We start from the raw sequence: 13,259 nt of genomic DNA on the forward strand, positions 1-13,259 counted from the left end.
TGGTGTCTACAAACAGCTGGACAGCCACAGGCTCCCCTCCCTGGACCAAAGGGCCCCCGGGAGCTCCCTGCTGTGTCTCTGCATGAGAGGTTTTGCTGGTTTATATTAAGGCCGATTGAAACAAGGATGGGGAACCTGCAGCCCTCCAGATGTTATTAATGGTCAGAGATTATGAGAATGGGAGTCCCCAGACACCAGGTCTCAGGTATCCTCTATCCCTGCCTTTTGAGGCTCAGCAACCTGAATCTGGGAAGGGAATTTCAATTGGATGAAATGTCACTCTGTTCCAGTGTTAGCTGTTTGGTTTTTTTTGCTTTGTTCTTTGCTTTTATTCCTCGCTCCAAACCTCAGGATAAATGGAAAGAGACAAAGCCAATGCAGTTCACGGTGGGAGTGGCACAGTCACCATCGATACCCAAATCCTCTTGTTCGCTTGACATGGAGCAGGTGTACCTGTTTGCCTCTTTCAAACGTTGTTTGCGGGGGGAGAAAAAGAGTATGGATATTGGGAAGAGAAGAGGCAGAGATGTAAAAGATCAATTGAAAGAAGAGGATCCTCTTTGTCTGTCTTGTCCTACGTTGTTTCTATAGAGAGATATATATAATTAAATCTCTTACGAGTTCATCTAGGGAAACAAGTGTATTTGTACTGTCAATGCAGATGGCTGAATAGTCAAACAAGTTGTTTGGCAGTATTGTTTCCCGTACACCTGCAAAAAAAGAAAAGAAAAGGAGAAAGTGGCCTGTGGTGTTTGCATCCCCCTTCCAGCTATCTTTCGTGTTTGCTCATGCAATTTCAGCGCAAGGAACGGTTTCCCACCCCCAGCAGCACCTCTGCCACAGCCCTCCTGTGTAATCAGGGGGTGAGGTGTGGCTCGGAAGGTTGATCTGAGGTTTAGCAAAAGCTGGCTTCCTAGCTGCTCAGAGCAGTGAGAAGAAACCCGATCCTGGAAGCTTTCACGGGTGGCAGTTGCACATTACGAGGGGGGGGTGTATAATGCAGCAGTGGCCCCCAGGCTGCTTGATCCGCCCCCCAGAATTCTCTGCGTCCCTCGCCAGCCTTGCTTCTCACCGTTCTCAAGGGTTAATCTAGATACTTCGTTCATTGTGCTATACAGGCAGCGGCCATTTTATGCGCGTCCGATTGATGCTTGATCACACACACACTGGTTGCTGCCGACCCAGAAGTGGCTCAAAAATGGGGCAGAACCAGGGGCAGGGGTGGAACGGGTTGGGGTGGGCTTATACGTGCTCCGCAAATGTGGGTGGGTGTCAGGAACAGAAGCCCTGCGCAAAATGGTTGCCACTGGTATATCTTTCTGTACAATAAATGAGGGAGCTGAGGCTGGGGAAGAATGTGGCTTTCTGAAAGCCACCTAGTGAGAACATGGCCAAGGTGAGGTTTCTGGGCTCATACCCTTAGCGCATGAGAGCAGGGTAGGCACCGGACAAATGGCTCTGTCCAAAGGCAACAGTTCCTAGAGCAAAGCTTCTAGAGCAAATGATCTGTCTCAGGCCCATGGGCTGGATGTGGCCCTCCAGGCCTCTTTGATTGGCCTTTGAGACTCTGCCTCAGATTCTCTCCAGCCCTGCCTTGCATCTTCTTCAAGTGTTTTTGCCTGGCTGGAATGTGTCTTGGAACTCTTCTTGATCACATACCCTCCAACATTTCTCCGATGAAAATAGTGACATCCCATTCCCTAATGATAATTTTACTATTCATACCCCACCCATATTATTGGGTTGCCCCACCCACTCTGGGCAGCTCCCGACATATATGAAAACATAATAAAACATTAAACATTTTTTAAGAACCTTCCCTATACAGGATTGCCTTCAGATGGCTCGGCGGTCGGATAACTCCATACCCTCCAAAAATTCTCCAATGAAAATAGGGATGTTCTAAGGAAAATCGGGACATTTCGGGATCAGATCAGAAACCAAGATGGCTTCTCTAAATCAGGGACCTCCCTGAAAAACAGAGACCCTTGGAGGGCCTGTGATCTGCCTCCTGCTGGAATGGGCAGAGGATAGAGAGGGGTGTGTGAGTTTGTGTATAAGCTAAGCTACTGTACAATGTTAAGGGTGCACATCAGGGCTGTGGTGCAGGGAGAAGGGATGAGGGCTAGTGAGAGAGGGGTGGTGTCACGGTCCGGTCGGCGGGCGTCAGGACCAGAGGCAAGATGGTGGTGTAGAAGCAGGAACAGGTGCAGGGCTGAGGGTCCAGCAGCAGGCAGTCACAGGGTCAAGGAGCAAGGCGTCGGCAAGGCGAAGGTCCAAGGAGCAAGGCGAAGGCTCAAGGAACAAGAAGCAAGGCGAAGGTCGAAGGGTCAAGGAGCAAGGCGAAGGCAAGGCAAGGGTCCAAGGAGTAAGGCGTCGACAAGGGTCCAAGGGTCGAGGATCAAGGCGTCGGCAAGGCAAGGGTCCAAGGGTTGAGGATCAAGGCGTCGGCAAGGCAAGGGTCCAAGGAGCAAGAGGCCAGATGCAACCAGGCAGGGATAGCGTTGCTGTGGCCAAGAGCTGGAGGGAAATGCTGGGCTTTTATCCCTCCCAGCTCCTGCCACCAGGTGCAGTGAGGTATCAAGTGGCCTCACCTGAGTGACCACTCCTTGCCTCTCCAGCACAAGCTGAGGTCTTCACCTGTGTGGCCACTCCTTGCTTCTCCAGCACAAGCTGAGGCAGGCCCCAGTCCTGCAAAGCACTACAGGCCCCAGAGCCTGACTCCTGCCCATACTCCTGACAGGTGGCATACCACAGCTTGCCCCTGGGCCCGAGGTTTCTCATTCCCGATCTAAATGATCACTGGCACCTGAACGGCCATGAATAGTGCTGGTTTTAAAAAAACCCAAACATATTATTCCATTTGTTTAACTTAGGTACTCGCAAAGTTTAGTGTGTAGGTGAGCCCAGAGGGGCAAGATGGCTTCAGAGATCGAGGCCGTGCTTTATTTGTGTGGGTGAGCCCAAAATTGTATTTAACCCCCCCCCCAAACCTAACTTCAGGAAGTAGGATCCTTTTAAAAACAAAAGCAAAGGGCGTGGACATAATGCCTGTGTTTATTTGTTCGCAGGGGTAAGGCACTGAGTGCCAGCGTTGCGATGCATTGCAGTGTTCCCAAGGACAAGGAAATTCAGGCGTTTTATACTGAATTGGAGATCAGGTGTGGCCAGCTCCAGTTGTAAATGGAAGGAACTGACTTTCACCTTCAGAGTCCTATACTGAACATAGGAAGAGACCCGGTGTGTGAAGCCAAAGGCCCATCTACTCTAGCATCCTGTTCTCACAGTAGCCAACCAGATGACTGTGGGGAACCCACAAGTAGGAGATTTGGAGCAAGGTGTCCATCAATACGCAGAGGCCACCCAACTCTATTTGTCTCTTCCTTCTGAATCAGGTGTGGCAGACTAGGTTCCGGAACTGTGTGCATGAAGGTAGTGATGTGCTGGATGTGAATCCGGACAAGATGAAGGTACTGTATTGGAGATACAGTAGCTGGTTCCCAAATCTAAGTTGGCCTATGCTTGAGAGGGTTGTACGCCCCTTGAAAGAACAATCGCGTAGTTTTGGAGTGCTCATCGATTTAGCTCCTGCATATAAGTACATAAGCAGAGAGTGCTGGATCAGGCCAATGGCCCCTCTAGTCCAGAATCCTGTTCTCATGGTGGCCAGTCAGATGCCTGTAGTAAAACCTCAAGCCACACCTGGACACAAGAGCTTCTCTTCCCTCCTTCAGTTTCAAACAAGTGGTATTCAGAAGCAAACTTCTGACTGTGGATGCACAGCATAGCCAACATGGCTGGTAGCCATTGGTAGCCTTATCTTCTGTGAATTTCCCTCGTTTTTTTTTTAAAAGCCATCCAAGTTTGTGGCCATCACAGCCTCCTGCAGAAGTGAGTTCCATAGTTGATCTATGAGCTGTGTGAAGAAGCGCTTTGTTTTCTCTTCCCGGAATCTTCCAACATTCTGTTTTCTTGGATGCCCATGGGCAAAGCAGGTGCCCACGAGTTGGAGTGTCAAACATCACCTTTCAGGGAAGGCGGCTGGAAGAAGCTTTGCTTGAAACTGGCACAGGAAATGCAGCACGGCGGGGGTGGAATCTATTCAGCGAGGCCCTTTGTGTGCCTCTCTGTGAGTCAGTCCTCCCGCTAGTCATTAGCGGCGCAAAACAAGCCGAAGCTTGGAAAGGAAGGTGAAGGAGAAAGCAGCGGCGGGGGGTGGGGAGGAAGGACTCCCCTGGCAGTGGAACGGGTGAGGCAACTCTCTCGTTAATTCTCACCCCTCCTGGCACTTGGTGACAGTAAAAGGAAGGCTACCTTCACAGAGTCACGCGATGGTCTAGAAGAGGAGCGAAGCACAACAGGCGAATCTGTCGTTCCAGTTTCTCGCAATTTCTCGTTATGAAGTTCCGTTTGCCACATTTCCACATCAAGCCCCCCCCCATCCACACAATACCTTTAAAGTGCTACGATACTGCTCTAAGCCGTCACAACTTCCCCCAAAGAAATTTGGGAACTGTGGACTGTGAAGGATGCCCAGAGTTGTGAGGAGACCCCTGTTCCCCTTGCCGAGCTACAATTCCTGGAGTGGCTTAACAATCAATCCCTCTTCACAGGGAACTCTGGGAATTGTATCTCCAGGAGGGGAATGTTGACAGAGGGTTGTCGCCTCACAACTCTCAGTTCCTTCAATGAACTACATCTCCCAGAATTCTTTGGGGGAAGCCATAACATTTTAGTGCTTTAAATAGCTGGTGTAGTGGTTAGAACGTCAGATTAGGGCCTGGCTAAAAAGCTTGGTTCATGTACAGAATTGACACAGTTCAATCTTAGGCAGGGGCGTACGAAGGGGGATGGCGGAGTGGGGGGCCGCCCGGGCACTGCCCGGGGGGTTGACAAAATGGCCCACTGCCTCCCCCCAGCTGTAGAGCAGCGGAGGGTGCGCACGCAGTCAGTGTGGGCGCCGCTCGTGCCGCGTCCGCACAGTGTCCGTACAAGCTGCTGCTTGCATGTGGTGTCCGTACAGGCTGCCGTGCGTGTGCAGTCCTTATGGACGTCACACGTGTGCAGTCCGTACAGGCGTCACACATGTGTCACCGGGCAGTTCGTTCTGCTCCTCGGCATCCCACCTCGGGTAACGGAGACTGTTCCTCCACCACTGATCTTAGGCCACATCCACACCGTACTTGTACAGCGCTTTCATTGCCACTTTCTTTAAATGGTAATGGTGCTGAGAGTTGTTGGGAGACCCCTCAGAGAGCCACCATTCCTAGTTCCCAAGGAAGAAGGATTGGCTGTTAAACTGTTCTGGGAATTGTAGCCCTGTGAGATAAGTAGGTGTGACCCATCAGATTTCAGCACCCTTTGCAAACTGCAACTCTCTCAGGATTCTTTGGGGGGAACCATGACTCTTTAAAGTGTTATCATAATGCTTTAAATGTTTGGTGTGAATGTGGCCTGATTTGTGAATTTTTTAAAACCGTCATGAAAATTCAGCATTTTCATGAGAATTTTCCCCAATGTTCACATTTCTGCATGCAATTTTGCCTAATATACATGCTTTTGTAAAGCATATTCCCGCAATATTTATATTTTCCATAATAGAATGCATTTTGTACACTATTTTCACTACTATGTGCATTTTTTGCACACACATTAATTATCCAGAGAACAGCACTTCAGAGTTTGGAAAAGTGCAGAATGGCTGCATTTCAGAAACAGTGAGTTAAGTAGATTCTGCCTTTAAAGGTGAACTGAACTGAACTTTTGCCCAGTCCCTGAGTTCTCCTGCTTGCAGGCTTCCTACAGGCAGGCTCATCTTATGTTTTCTGGCTGAAGCCAAGCAAGTTTGGGCCCCAGAAGTCAGTCCTCGTTGGGAGGCAATCCAGGATTCATACTTCATCCAACTGGAGCTCTTGGGAGGAGGAGAGAGTTATAATGTGTAATAAAATAAAACACTTCTATGATGGAGGCAGCAGTAAAGGAGAAGGTCAGAGTTTAGTTCTAAGCCCTGATTTACCACCCAGTGCCATCTTCTGTTCCTGATTTGATGCCTGCGGATTTTGTTTCAGGCTCCATGTCTAGACCAGGATCTGGCAATAATGCAATGAGAGATGTAGGTCTGACTTTGATTAAGGTGACTGACCTGGGTCTGGGCTGTGCCACAGAGGAACATAGGAGGTTTCCCTCCATCGGTCCAGAGTATTGTCTACTCTGATGGTAAGCAGTTCTCCAGGGTTTTGGGCAAGGTATCTTTCCTACCCTACTGGGAGATGCCATCGAGGATTGAAGCTGGGACCTTTGCATGCCAAAAACAAAGCAGGTGTTTTGCCACAGAGCTAGGATTTCCTTTCATTTCTCTCTGTGAAATCTTGTGGGGCTCAAAATAGGAAGGAAGAGCCAAGGAGGCTATTTTTTCCATGTCTCCACTAAGTCTCACCCTCCTTAAAATGTGTGCGGCGTAAGGATAGGCGAATCTGTCAATGTCGGTTTCAGCTTCTCATTCTTCCAGACATCAGTTCAATTCTTTCCGCATCAGTCTGTGAAATTTTTCCCAAAAACGTTCATGAAAATTCTCCAGCATTTTACTGCAAATCAATCCTCCCCCCCCATCCGTCTTCCCTAATTTTTATATGTTATTTTCACTAATATATGCACATGCATTTCTATACATTTCGCTAAGCTGGAGAACTGCAGTGCAAAATTGGGAGAAGCGCAGATTTCAAAAGGACAGCTGCATTTGGGTTCTCAGGTTGTTTCGTAAAGTGCAAACTAATTTGCAAATTAAGGGCAAGTTAATTGCTAAGTGAATCCAATTTCTCACCCACTCCTAGTAGCGGGCAGGTTTAGAGACACAGCTTGGCTCAAAGGACAAAAGTCGTGCTTTGATGGCCGCCCTCTAAACCTGCTTCTAATGCCACATTTGGAATATGGTGTACAGTTCTGATCGCCTCACCTAAAAAAAAAAAAGCTGAATATTGGATGGCTCAGGATGGATAAAAGAAAGTATTTATTCAAGCAGTGCATAGTTAAACTATGGAACTCACTCCCACAGGAGGTAGGTATGTCCCCCTACTTGGATGGTTTAAAAAGATGATTAGGCCATGATGATTATGCTCTGTGAAGGACGACAAGCCAGTCATCCTTATGAAGACCAGTTGCTGGAAACCACAGGAGGGGAGAGTGCTGTTGAGCTCACCTCCTGCTTGCTGGTTCCCCTCAGGCATCTGTGGGGCCACTATGAGAATAAGATGCTGGACTAGATGGTCCTTAATAAATAGTATGCTACCTGCCCCCTCCTACTTCTTCCAGAGGGAATCTGTGCATGCTCAGAGGTACTCTTTTCATTTGTACTTCACATCCTGCTGATGGAATGAGGGAATCAAATTATAAATGACAGCAGGTTCCTTGGGTGAACGTTAAAAAAATAAAATAAGAACACTGTTCCAAACCCTTCCCATCTCCTGGCTCCTGTTGCTGCTTTTTTCCATTGCTTCCCCCCCCCTGGCACCCCCAAATCTTTTGTAAGGTGGAAATGGAGAGCAGTGAGGGTTGATGGGGAGGAGATGATAGAACAAAGGAAGGGGGGAGGGGGGAAAACCCAGCAACCCCAAGTGCCTTTATAAATGGTTTCTTTTTCATTGCTTCCGCATGGAGAGCCGATCGGAGCCTCGCCTCCCACAGCGACTCCTCCGCCCTCGCAGGAGGTGCGGGTGGGAGGGAAAGCTGTCTCCCATCACCCATCTGGAACGTGAAAGCGGTTGCTGGGACCATAGGCGTGTACAGGAGATTAGCAGCGGAGGAGAACACCTGCTTCCACTTAAACGATCCTAGCTGGGAACAAAGGGCGAGAAAGCCTATCGCCCCCAAACCTTGCCAGATTGGGTGGGAGCGGAGAAGAAGCAGGTTCTTGGCAAAGCAAAGGCGCCTTCCATTTAGGGGGAGGGACATCAGGCAGAAGGTGCCAAGGTGTTGTTGGATCACGGAGGAGGATGCTCCCCCTCCCCACCCGGGGCGACCTCCACCCCCCGCCTCTTGGGCTTGTTCGTCCTGACTGGAGTAAAGGGCAGCGAGGCAGCAGGAGTGGCTCAATGTATAAATGCAAGGGTGGGGAGGATTAGATAGAGCCAGGTGGGTGTCTGTGCCAATAGGGAGTGTCTTCCAAAGGGCCTCTGAATCAGTTCCCCCCCCCTTTTTTTTTTGCTGCTTGGCTTGGGACGTGGCCAACTGGAACAATGTAGACCTGCTCAGTTTTTTGGTTGGTTTGCTTGCTTGTTTGGAGGGGAATCCAGCCTCTTAATGTGATGCCTCCAGGAATGTGTGGCTGCCATAGAAAGCAGGACCACAATGCACCTGACACCCCCACCCCCACCCCACATGTCTCCCCCTTCCTGCCTCTCTTCCAGCCACAGCGAGCTGGTAAAATGGTTGCACTCCCTGAAAACATCATATACCGTATATTTTCTTATTTAGAACAAAAAGAATGCACGCTGCTAGTCCTCATGGCTATAAGTTGGCAGACTTCAACAGTCTCCTGTGTGGATGAAGGCAAGTCTTCCGATCTGCTTTCTCCACCTTTGTTTCTCGCCGTTTTACCTGTGCATAACAAAGAATGGGCTAATGACCTCATTGGTTAATCTCATAGAATCTTAGAGTTGGAAGGGACCCCAAGGGTCACCTAGCCCAACCCCCTGCAATGCAGGAATCTCAGCTAACGCATCCATGACAGATGGCCATCCAACCTCTGTTTGAAAACCTCCAAGGAAGGAGAGTCCACCAGCTCTCGTGGGAGTCTGTTCCACTGCCAAACAGCTCTTATTGTCAGATTTTCTGAATGTTTAGTCAGAATCTCCTTTTTGTACTTGAAGCCACCTGTTCTATGTTATGCATGACCAGAATGTCCAGGGATCCCTTTTACATACTATGCCTATAAAGCCATGAGGACTAGCAGCATACTTTTAAGAAGTAGTATCTGATTCCCACTCACTCAACTGCACCACAGGGATCTGAATAACTGTTAAATGCCAACTTTGACAAAGCTTTGGGAGTGTTTGGAACCATGGGTGTTGATACATGATGCTGCATGGAACAGAAGCTTTTGGCTGTCTGATCCTTTGCAGACTCTGCAATGCCCAAGGCCCCTCCCTTCCCCTCCTTGACCCCCCCCCTCCCGCCTCTCTTCCCCAGCTTGCTTCACATGCCAATACACTATTCACTGCCTTTTGGGCTTCAGATACTATAAGGGCAGGTGGGGCCCTGAGCTGAACTTTGCTCCCATGAAAAACAAGCAGGAGCTCTGAAATGCCTTAATGCCCCCTTTAAGCCTGCAATGGTTCTCACCTCCCTCCATCAGCTACCGCCTGGCCTCAGACATCTTTCTGCTAAAGAACTTCGCCCAAGTGGCACAGTCAGAAAACAGCAACGCTTCCAATTTCTTCTCTGAGTTTGGAATTCTGAGTTTAACCAGTGGAACCCCCACTGAAATAAGCAAAATGCTTCTGCTCGGAGTTTCAGCTAGCCAGTTAGCTGTGCCCTTTTCCAGGTACTCCAATTCATTCATTTGAATCCCACCAGTTTTTCCATCCTCCCCACCCTGCCCCGCTTCCAGAGAGCATTTCCAGGCCTCGTTGGGATAGTTGGGGTGGGAGTCACACCCCCTTTAGGATTGTTTCCTTACATTTTCTTTTCTGCTAATGCCTCCCTCTTGTGCACGGGTGGTGCCATCTTGACTACGAAAGGATTCACTCTCCAGGAATTTGCTCCCGCAAGGTGTACTGGGGGCCACTGACTTGGATGCATTTAAAAAAGGATTGGACACATTCATGGAGGAGAAGGCCCTTCATTGGGTGCCAGCCATGGTGGCTGTGCTCTGTCTCAACAGCTGGAGTCAGAAGACATTTGAACACCACTTGCTGGGAATTGCATCTGTTGCACTCAGGTCCTTCCCATGAAGTTCATCCAGGGAAAGTAACTGGCTTTGCCTCTGCTGCTATTCACCCTAGTTTGTATTTGTGGGACTAGGTCATATGAATCTGGCAAGGTTGGGCTGAATCTTGCCTTAAGGCAGAGCCTCCGTGTCCCTATTTTCCAGGGACAGTCTCAGATTTACAGAAGCCACCCCGGTTTCTTATTTGATCCCAGAATGTCCCGCTTTTCCTTAGGATGTCCCTATTTTCATCAGATAAATGTTGGAGGGTATGGAGTTATGCAACCCCTAAGCCAATGAGGTAAGTAACTCAACAACCTTTAGGAGACATCTGAAGACAGCCCTATATAGGGAAGCTTTTTAATGTTTTATTATGTTTTTATATATGCTTGAAGTCACCCCAAGTGGCTGGGGCAACCCAGTTAGATGGGTGGGGTATAAATAAATAAAACAATATTATTATGGAATACCACATCCCTATTTTCATCAGAGAAATGTTGGAGGGTATATTAAAGTTTTAGTTCTCCACTTCCAGCCTAGCTTAGGAGACAGGCAGGGATGGAGATGAGGTGAAAGATGGCCTGGCCTGGTGGCACCTTGAACTTCCTGATTTAAGTACGGTAATAAAACTGTATTATACTGAGAGTGTTTGTGTGAATGAATTGACTTATTGACATACAGAGCAGAGCAACCACCCAAGTCTCTCTATCTGGCATTATAACTCTCCCCAGACCACTTTCACTGGCCTGCTTCGTACTTTATCACTTGGCTATTTTGGCCTGGCTGGAATGTGTCCTCAGGTTTTGACACTGCTTCTTGCTTGCTTGGATGGAGAACAGAGAGCGGGTGTGCTGGAGTGTAGAAACTAGTCTAGTTTACGAAAAGGTAGCGTTTACAGGAAAGGCTCTGCCCACTTTTGGCTCACAGGATGCAGTCCCTGGAAGTTTACCCAGAAGGGAATGTGGCTCTCCAGCTGAAAAAGGTTTTGCACTCCTGGGTTCAAGAGAAGGTGGCTGCCATTTTGTTGTGTGGCATTCTGGGTAATGTAAAGGGGGGCTCACAGCCATCTGTCACGTGGGCCTGAGCCCGAGGATGCCAATTTAGCCTGCTTCCCCTTGCCAATTCTCACTATTGCCTAGTCACTTGCTTTTCCCTCTTGGTCCATTCCTTACCAACTCACGGTGTGGAGGGCAAGCCCCTTCCCCGCTCCTTTGGGTGATGTCCAAGCTCTGCCACTGCATGCACAAAGAGGCATGGCTTTCAGCAACACAGCAGCCTTGTCAGGAGGTGAGATCTGCAGAGGTCACCGAGCCCCAAGGTTGTTTTTGTCAGACAAAAGCAAAGGTGTTTACTGCTGTCATTACTACAAGGGACCAAAGGGAACTTCAAAGGGGCTCGTGCAAGAAGAAGAGGGGGGGGGAATCAGATCATCATGATAAACACAGTGACACATTTCATCCATCATTAAAAATGTTGTATGTTGTTGTTGTGAAACATACCTGTCTGGAACCTGTCGGCTGTTTGAAGTTCCTGTCAATATTTGTCAATATTGAAGTTCCACGATATTTTATTTGTTTTAATTTCTAGCTCATTCCCCCAAAGACACTGTTGGCTAGTAACCAGTTCATGCCTTAGTGGTGGCCTCTAGCTGCTGTAGGACTCCAACTCCCATCAGCCTCTGCCAGAGTGGCCAATTGCCAAGGATGATGGGAGTTGTAGCCCTGCGATGTCTGGGAGGGCCACCAACTTCGCTATCCCTTGGAGCAGTGTCCCTATTCAGTAAATTGTTTTGAATTGGGGCAGAGCTAGAAGCAACGCAGAAATTGGCTTTCTCCCCTCAACCTTCTTCATCCTGGCCCATGAAATTTTGCCCTGCCTTCAAGCGATCCCAAAGCTAAAACTCTGAAATGTCAAAGCCAGACCTTGAGACCCACCAACTTGACTTGCTGCCAGTGCCGGATTAAACCCTGTGGAAGCCCTAAGGCTGTCGAACTTGCAAATTATCTCGAAGCTTCTTCTTGGCTTGACTGTAATTTTCTTTCAAGATCAAATCAATATTATTTTGGTTCATTGTCAAAGGGCTCCTAAAAGGCACGGGGCCCATAGGCCTGCTCTGCCTCTTTGGTATTCCAGCACTGCTTGCTGTGTTCTTTCCCCAAGAATCTCCACAGCTCAACATTGTCCTCCGAGTTCTCCTGCAGAAGACAAATTGCTCCATTCAGCATGCAAAAGCTTTCAAACTCTCGGTGCCTGCGTTCAATTTGCTGGGCTGCAAAGTCTTCTGGGGATTTTCCAGGTGCTTCTTCTAATTAGCATGATAATTGGTCATTTCATTAAACAACATCGTCCATGAGAAGCTAGGGACTGAGCTCCCTTAAAAACAAGGAGAAAGGAGAAAAGCTGCAAGATTGCATTTCACCCCTTTATTTTTTATTCGTTTGAGCAGAGTATATTGTAGTTACGGATGGGCAAATCTGTCAGTTCCTCCCCATTTTTCAAGTCTTAAGCCCCATTCTCCCCATTTCCGCACCAGTTTGTGATTTCTTTATTATTATAAAAAGTTTTCGTGAAAATTCACCAACGTTTTAGTGCAAATTCTCCTAACCTACACATCTTTGTATGCAGTTTTGCTTCGTATAGACATTTTTACAAAGCAAGTTACCCAAATATAACACACTTCGTACGTTATGTACACAAATGTATGCATTTTATGCATACTTTATGCACTTTTGTACGCGCTACTTTGTGAGAGAACTTGCACTGCAAAATTCGGATAAGTTCTGCTTCAGAAAGTTCAAATCACGTAGATTCGCCCTTAAACATGAACGGAATAGATTTCACTTTCTGAATCGTAGCATTAAATGTACAGGACAGCTGAAGCAACAGTTTGAAACCCACCATCCTATTCCCCACTAGGAATAGATCAATCTCAATTTCAGTTTCTTTCAGTTTCTCATTCCCCCCACCCAACCTGAAGTTCAGCTCTCCCCATTTCAATTTGTGATCATTATTTTTTTTTACAAGGTCCTCATGAAAATTTGTTGGGCTTTTTAAAAAGGCTCTTTCCCCTATATACATATATTTTGCAAACTATTTTCCCTAACCCCATGTATTTTTGAAAGTTATCTTCACAAATATTTCTCCTTTGTGCACATTTTTTTTGCTAATAAAATAAGGCCATAGCTTTCATAGCCTGGATTGACGACACACATTCTGCCCCCCCACCGAATTAGATTACAATTCACACACACAAAAAGGTTGATTCTTAAAAGGTCTGAGGAGTCTGAGGCAGTTCACTTAGAGGTACCTCTGTGTCTCTGCAAGAGTCCCTGTTCTG

The 13,259-nt window shown here is 47.9% G+C and overlaps 1 protein-coding gene across 4 annotated transcripts in view; it reads left to right on the forward strand.

The window, feature by feature from the left end:
* TTLL10 (tubulin tyrosine ligase like 10) overlaps nt 1-13,259 on the forward strand; it is a 197,236-nt gene that overhangs the window by 94,079 nt on the left and 89,898 nt on the right. The gene's annotated exons all lie outside the window — the stretch shown is intronic.

The sequence above is a fragment of the Zootoca vivipara genome, chromosome 6 (genome assembly GCF_965207765.1).
Source record: "Zootoca vivipara chromosome 6, rZooViv2.hap1.1, whole genome shotgun sequence".
Lineage (NCBI taxonomy): Eukaryota > Metazoa > Chordata > Lepidosauria > Squamata > Lacertidae > Zootoca > Zootoca vivipara.